Genomic DNA, 6,928 nt, shown 5'->3' on the forward strand with positions numbered 1-6,928 from the left:
ATTTTAGCTAAGATAAAGTACATAAGGGGTCCTATGGAAGCCCCAGGCTTCTGGTTGGAAGGTTAGGACTCTGGTGACCAATGTTCTCTCTCCTCTAGTCTACCACAGCCAATGGAGGGAGGTATCATGTGCGTGTGTGTGTGTGTGTGTGTGTGTGTGTGTGTGTGTGTGTGTCTGTGTGTCTGTGTGTGTGTGTCTGTGTGTGTCTGTGTCTGAGTCTGAGTCTGTGTCTCTGTGTCTCTGTGTGTCTGTGTGTCTCTGTGTGTTCGTGTATACATATACATACATATGTAGAATTTAATATTTAATTAATAAATCCCGACACGGAGTGGTTACTACCTGCCCCAATTATGTTCCTAAATGAAAGACACACACGCAGTCTTTATATTTTAATATTCCTTAAACGGCACAATAGCTAGGCCACCACCTAACATCTACTGCTGGTAGAATCTACCCCGCACTGATAATTCCAAGTTATTACTTACCAAGTTCTATGTTCTATCTTGGCTGCTCTAGATTCTATGCCTCTCTGTCCTGCTTTATTCTCAGGCATGGCATCTCTCCTCTCCTACACATCCTTCCAGCATGGCAGATCTCTCCTTCTTCCTCATGGTCCCAAGCCCAAGAATCCTAAAGTCCAGCCTCTGTCTGTCCTCACAGCTATTGGTTGTTGGCATCTTTATTTACCAATCAAAACCAAATGAGGCAGGTTCCTAGAAGCTACATGCAGACACTCGTGCAGGCAGTTTTGGGAGGAACATAGTTAGCATTCATAATATAAGTAGATAGACAGACAGACAGATTCTGGATCTGAAAAAAGGCGATCCCCCAGAAGCAGACACCCAGCTGAGTTATCCATACTGGTCTACCAGATTTCCTGCTGGTGAGAAGAAATATGGAAGAGATCCTTAATTCTTCTATGGTCTTCCATTATCCAAAAAAACTAAGTGGTTTGAGGCAAAGGTGGCAAGGATGCCCCTCACGCTCTGTTACACAGAAGAGATGAAAGTATTGTCTTTGTTGCGGTGGGATGAAAGGAAGCAGTGGGGTATCTAGATGGGGAAATCTGAGGTTTCACTAGTGGGGTAACCCCAACCTCAGTGCCACCATGCCAAAGAAGAAACATCATGACAGGCACTAGATCTCTGGAAGCAGAGTCAACCCATGTGTGTTCTTGCACTGCCTCAAACCACTCCCACTGAGTGATGCTGAGGCTGAGCATAATCCTCAGAGGTGGGATAACCCCCGAGGGATGCTGCTGTAACCATGGCTGAGAAGAAAGCTGCCAGCCCATCTTACCGTGATAAAATAGTGTCACTTAAGCAGAGACTGTAGGGTGGCTAAGGATTTAATTACAAAGTCTACAAGGGGCTGCTGAACAAGAGGTTCAAAGCCCTGTAAACTGCCCCATACTTCTAGAAGGACACGTTTCCACAGACCTTTCAGCATCCTGTTCTTCTACTGGACAGGGCCCATTGCATGCATGGACAAAAGGCATGTCCAACCTTTTGACATCGTGACACAATATTGTTATCTACAAAGTTCACATTCAAGAACAAGGCAATCAAGTTACAAAAAAATATTGCGAAATCTGATAATGTTTTAAGTAAGTTATCCTTCCCTTCCTGTAGCCACCTATGTACACACCCACAGGATGCAGGCTGAACAGGCCTGACTATACCAACTCAGTGTCTCTGCTCTGCATAGTCAGAGACAACACAACCTGGGTACAGCTCAGAGAGTCAGAGGTCTGGGGTGGAGCATGAGGGACGCACCAATGTCCACACCTACACGTTGCATGAACGGCAGCTTCCCTACCAACTGTGGGAAAGCTCAGGATGGTCGTGGTTGGCTGCTACCTGCTTTCAAAAACTGAGACCTGGGAGCTGGGACTTTCCCTGATACCAGTCCAGGTGTGAATCTTCCCTCCATCACTGATCAGTGGGAACTGCAAATCAGTCAACTACCTGTACCTTTCCCACATCAAGGCATACACAGAAAATGATCAATCTTGACACTCTGGAGAAAACTGGAGTTTTTCCATGAACTGTTTGTTATGCCAAAGGAATCAAGACTATTCCACTATCAAGATGCGGTGATTATCCATAACCCAATAGAAGTCCTTGTAGCAAAGCCTAATATGGCCTCTCTGAGTCTTGGTTTCCATAAAGATAGTGTTATAAAGAGTCCCCTCCCACACACACACAGTCATGAGAGTAAAATTAGAAAACCTACACAAAGAACTTCCACCTTGAAGATGTCAGTGCAAACCCACCATTGTACATACCCACCATTCATCTGTTTACACAACTGCTAAGATGCACAAAGGGTTCCTGTCCGCATCTGTGTGCTTTCTGCTTTGAGTGGTCACCCATCCATATGAATGTAGGTCCTCCCATCCATCCCCGTCCATACCTCCATAACCCCCATCCCCTACCCATTCTCTGCCGTCTATATATTCATTCACCATTCCCATGTCCATCCATTCACCCATGCCCCAATTATCAATCCATCCCTCATCATCCTCCATCCCTCTGTAACAAAAGTACCAGAGTTCACAATGCCCATCACCACAAATATCAGTGGCAAGAATCGAATCTCTAAGTTGTGTTTCATTCAGAGGCAGCAGTCTGGGAAGATGCAGGATCAATATCCTAAAATATCCACTTTGTCTTTGACACTTTATAGTGGATGAGAAAGAAGGCAGTCAGTCATTCCAAAGTTCCCTCTGCTCCGGTGTTCATCTTCATCTCTGAGATCCGTGCTGTGGGTGTTTATATCTCATGCAATTTTCCCTCATTAACATATTTCTGTTTACCGAGGGTTTTGCATTCTTCCAAGGCCACTAAGCCCTGTGTTCCTCCCGAATCACCACCTAGGTTAAAGATGAATTAGAACAAACAAACCATTAGCAGTGCCTACATAGTAAGGGATTTTCAAGTGTCCGTGACATTCCTTTCTACCATACACAGTACAACATGCTTACAGCATATAAAATCCCCCCATCCATCCTCCTGCCCCCTCTCCAACCTGCCTCCTCTATCCATCCATCTACCTTATCCACAACCCTTCTATTCACTCACTATCTACCAACCCAACAGTCCTACTTGGCCCCTGTCACCTTGGTAAATACCAGGACCAAAAGCAACTCAGAGAAAGGGTTTGTTTGGCTTATAGACTACTATCCATTATCAAGAGAAGCCAAGGCAAGAGCTCAAAGCAGGAACTTAGAGACAAGAACTGAAGCAAAGACTATGGAGGAATACCACTTGCTTCTTTGCTCTCCCTGGTTTATACAGTCCAGGACCATCTACCTAGGTGTGGCACCACATACATTGGATACATACACCTCCCACGTCAATCAAGAAAAGTACCGAAGACTTGTCCACAGGCTAATCTGAGAAGGGTATTTTCTCAATGGAGAGTCCCTCTTCCCAAGTGACTCCAGTTTGTGTCAAGCTGACAAAAACTAACCAGCATACGAGCTATTCACCCATTGATCCTTCCATCGGCATCTCTCTATTCACCCTTCGTCCATCCACTTTCCAGCCACCAATCCATCCATCTCCTGCCCACCCCTGTTACTGCCTCTGTTTTGTAGATGAAGAAATTGAGGCTGAGAGAGTTTCTATCATTCATCTCCCAGGTTATAACTTTCCCTCTAGCTACACTTTTAGTTGCTCATGAGTCCATAATAGGCCCACAATAGGTATTCGTTGTAGGGATGGACTCTAGGCTTCCTGCCTAGTGTTGGAGAACAATGAAACACAGTAATCTTTGAAAAACAAAGAACGTTAGACCCACATGCCAGCAGGGTCAACCACATAATATATCCATCAGTGGGGTCTAGAGGAAGCATGCATGATGCCCCAGAAATCTTGGTGGGGACCAAATTGGAGCAGGATTTAAAATTCCATTTCATCAAAGCGAAATCTACGTAAAAAAAAATCATACCCATTTAAAATGTCATATTTAAAGGATCTTGACACAGAATGAATCTGTCAACCTGAAGATCGTCTTTATCCTTGCTGTTGTGTGTATCCTGGGATAGTACATAGAAAGAAATTACAGTTTCTTCTGCTGAGCAGAACGAACTTGAGGTTTATCATCCTCAACAGTTAAACCTCAGCAGTATATCAATATTTATTTCCTTTTTAATACTATACAGTATTCCATTTTACGGCTATGCCAAAGTTAATGCATCCATTTACCTGTTGAAGAAAACATAAAGTTGTTTCTAGACTCTGTTTATTGCAGATAAAACCACTATTATATTTGCTTATGCATCTCACTTCATTTGAGCAAGTACCTGGGAAGGATTTCCTGGGTCATGCGACAAATACAAACTTCATAAGACATCGCCAGGCTGCTTTCCTCAGTGACGATGCCATTTTGCTTTCCTGCCAGTCGTCTGTGAACATCTCAGTTGCTCCCTAACTTGCCAACGGTTTGCTCCATAAGTTTAAAATCATTTTATGTTCCTGTCTTAGTTAGGGTTTTACTGCTGTGAACAGACACCTTGACCAAGGCAACTCTTATAAGGACATTTAATTGGGGCTGGCTTACAGGTTCAGAGGTTCAGTCCATTATCATCAAGGCTGGGAACAGGCAGGCATAGTGCAGCAGGAGCTGAGAGTTCTGCATCTTCATCTGAAGGTTGCTAGCAGAATACTGGCTTCAAATTAGCTAGGATGAGGGTCTTAAAGCCCAAGCCCACAGTGATATACCCACTTCAACAAGGCTATACCTAATAATGCCACTCCCTGGACCAAGCATATACAAACCATCACAGATAGCTATTCTAGTGTGGCGGTAGTTTCTTATCATGTCTTTAATTTGCATTGATGACATTGAGTGTATTTCCTTGATATAGCCATTGCATATCTCCTTTCTCTCTGTATGCAGCTGCATGTGATTGCATGCGTGTGTACACCTGTCTATGCACATGTTTGGAGGGTAACAGACAACCTTGAGTGTCATTTCCGAGGTGCTGTCCACCTGCTGTGTGTATGAGAAAGAGACTGGGCCTAGAGCTTCCCAAGTAGGCGTGGCTGGCTCACCTGGGAGCCCCAGGGATCCACTTGTCCCTGCCTCCCCAGTGCTGGGGTTAAACCACACACCATCACAACCGGCTTGCATAACCTTTGATCCTATTCAACCTTCTGTCCATTCCTTCTGCATTGCTCCTGTCTTATTGAGTTTTGAGGGTTTTTGTTTTTTTTTTTTTTTTAATGTATTCTGGATAAAGGTTTGTTGCCAGCTCCGAGACTTGCAGATACCTTTTCTGCCTGCGTAATGGACATTTCATTGCCTTGGCAGTGTCAGAAGGGAGTTAACTATTTCTTTATTGAGTTTTCTTTCCCTTCGAAAATAAGGCACACTTCCTGGTTCTTCATACACTCGCTACTTTCACTTTATTCTGAAACTATTTGTTAACATGTTTCAGAAATGGAATGTCTGCTGCATTGCTCACAAACACGCTCTTGGCCAAGACAGCATTGTCCTAGCAGACCTTTAGGAACATTTAAGCTGTAGTAGTGGCTTGCCTCTAGTACAGTGTAGCTAAACTCTCAGGTCAGTGTTTAATCCCTAGTCAGCTACTTTGACTCTGCTCTCTGCATGCTTGGTGTGGAACTCTCCTGGATGCTAGGGCAAGGTTCCACACAGAATACAGGTCCTCTTGCCTAGATCTCCTTCTTCCTTTCTGTCTCACCCTCTTCCTTCTGTGACTTCTCTAGGTACTGTACTCTTGTCCCTCAAGAAGACAGTGGCTTTTCTCTTTGCTTTCCCCTTGTAAGATCCCCCACTCATCCTCAAAGCTGCAAGTGTGAGGTGCTCCTGGTACGTTGGTCCCTTCGCCACCTTGACTCTCCCTCCAAATGCATCTATTCTCACCATTCTCCAGAGGTGTCAATGCACTTGATTTTTTGCCTTGCAGACCATATTTCTGCAAGAACTAATGTCTGCTAGACATTAACTTGCCACACGTTTCCCAGAATCCTAAACCTGGATTTTAAAGAAAAAGATGCCGCTTTCTCCCCTCCCCCCAGAAATAACAAGCACATCCAACACAGGGGAGGAGGGGTGAGTTCATGAAGGTAGAAACAATGTAGCAAGCTCTACACAAATACACAAAAGAAATGTTTGCAATCACGTGGCCCTGGAGACTTGGGCATCCATAAACTGCTTCTCCCAGAAGAATTGAACCCGTGGGTGCTTCTATTTCATCATTCTGAATGGAGAGCAAGTCTTACCTCACACATACTTCCACGCACAGCCCTTCAGAAAGCAGCCTTAAGAGGAACAGCACAGTGTGGGCCCTTTGCTGGAGAGAAATCCAAGAAGTTATTTCCAGCATTCACATACTAGCAACAAAGGACATACATCATTCCCTGTCCCTTTAAGAGTCTTTGCATATTTCTGTGACACATACATCAATTTATCCAGAAAATGCTTGGCAGAAAAAGCTCCCTGTCGAAGATTTAAAGTTCTCATTGCCTAGCATAAGAAAGCAGTCTGCAGCAGTTCAAGCTGGAGAAGAAGTTTTCAAATGTGAGCCAGAGCCCCTGCATTTCAACCCTAGGCAGCTCACAGATGCATCAGTGCAGTGTGAGAAACAGGAGGGAGAGCCATCTCCTTTTGACTCATGATTTTTTGACCTTAGCTAAAGACATTTTTAAAAACTAATTTAAAATGGGTGAATACTTTTGGTGACCCTGATTATGCTCACTTGAAATGGTGGAAAAATGAACCAGTCTTAATTCTTTTTACTTTATATCTGAGTGTGGTGTTAGGAAAGTGTGAAATCAGAATGACGTCACAAAAGACAACAGATACCATGGACTGCCATCGTGGACTTAAAGAAAAAGAACAGTGACCTAGCACTCTTGCCTCCTAAATGAAGACGCACAGTCTCCTGCTTCCTCAC

At 44.1% G+C, this 6,928-nt stretch overlaps 1 long non-coding RNA gene across 1 annotated transcript; it reads right to left on the reverse strand.

Annotated features, from left to right (window-relative positions):
- Positions 1-376: 376 nt before the first annotated feature.
- Positions 377-6,346, reverse strand: Gm12108 (predicted gene 12108). Its single transcript, NR_130637.1, has 2 exons — positions 6,255-6,346; positions 377-2,875 (listed from the first exon to the last, which is right to left on the reverse strand). It is a non-coding gene; the product is annotated as a predicted gene 12108 (long non-coding RNA).
- Positions 6,347-6,928: the final 582 nt, after the last annotated feature.

Source organism: Mus musculus, chromosome 11 (assembly GCF_000001635.26).
Source record: "Mus musculus strain C57BL/6J chromosome 11, GRCm38.p6 C57BL/6J".
Classification (NCBI taxonomy): domain Eukaryota; kingdom Metazoa; phylum Chordata; class Mammalia; order Rodentia; family Muridae; genus Mus; species Mus musculus.